The following is a 1,054-nucleotide window of genomic DNA, read 5'->3' on the forward strand; positions in this document are numbered from 1 at the left end:
CATACTTCTAACCATGTTGATAATGGTTCTGTTTCTTCTCTCAACAACTCCATTGTGCTGTGGTGTATAGGGAGCTGTAACTTCATGTAGAATTCCATGAGTTGAGCAGAAATTCTCCATCTCTTTTGAACAGAATTCACCACCTCCATCTGTTCTAAACACCTTGATATGCTTCCCTGATTGTTTTTCTGCCATGACCTTGAAGACTTTAAACACTCCAAAGACTTCACCCTTGGCTTTGAGCAAGTACACCCACATCTTCCTACTATACTCATCAACAAAGGATACAAAGTATCTATTTCCTCCCATTGATATAGTATCAATTGGACCACACACATCAGCATATATTACATCTAAAACAGCTTTAGATCTAGATGCACTATAGGTACTGAAAGAGGATCTAGGTTGCTTACTTGACAAGCAATTTTCACAGATCTTTGAAGGTAGTTTGATATGAGTCAAGCCAGACACCATGCTTTTAGAATTTAGCAGGCTCAAATCCTTGAAATTCAGATGACCAAATCTCTGGTGCCACAACCAGGAACTATCCTTTTCCACCTCAGTAGCCAAGCAATGTGAGTTTAAGGCATTTACCTTGATTTGGAAGGTCCTATTTCTGGTGAGAGGAACCTTCAAGATCAATTTGTGCTGAGTGTCATAAACTTCAAGATAGCCATTGCTCATATGTAGAGTGAATCCTTTCTCCAAGAGTTGACCCATGCTAATGAGGTTGCTCTTCAAGCCAGGAACATACAGAACCCTAATTATTACTGCATTTCTTCCATCTTCCTTCTTGACCATTACATCACCAATTCCTTCTGCTGAGATGTGTCTATCATCAGCAAACCTGACTCCACTTTTCTTGTTCTCATCAAGATTGATCAACCAATCTTTGTGACCAGTCATATGGTTAGAACACCCTGAATCAATGTACCATATTTCTGAATGTTTGTTATCTTCTTTTGCTAGCATCATCAAAGAGACAGGTTCTTCATCTGATTCCTGATTCTCTTTAGCCAAGTTAGCCTCATTACTTGGTGCCTTACATTCAGAG

The sequence above is a fragment of the Lupinus angustifolius genome, chromosome LG02 (genome assembly GCF_001865875.1).
Source record: "Lupinus angustifolius cultivar Tanjil chromosome LG02, LupAngTanjil_v1.0, whole genome shotgun sequence".
Lineage (NCBI taxonomy): Eukaryota > Viridiplantae > Streptophyta > Magnoliopsida > Fabales > Fabaceae > Lupinus > Lupinus angustifolius.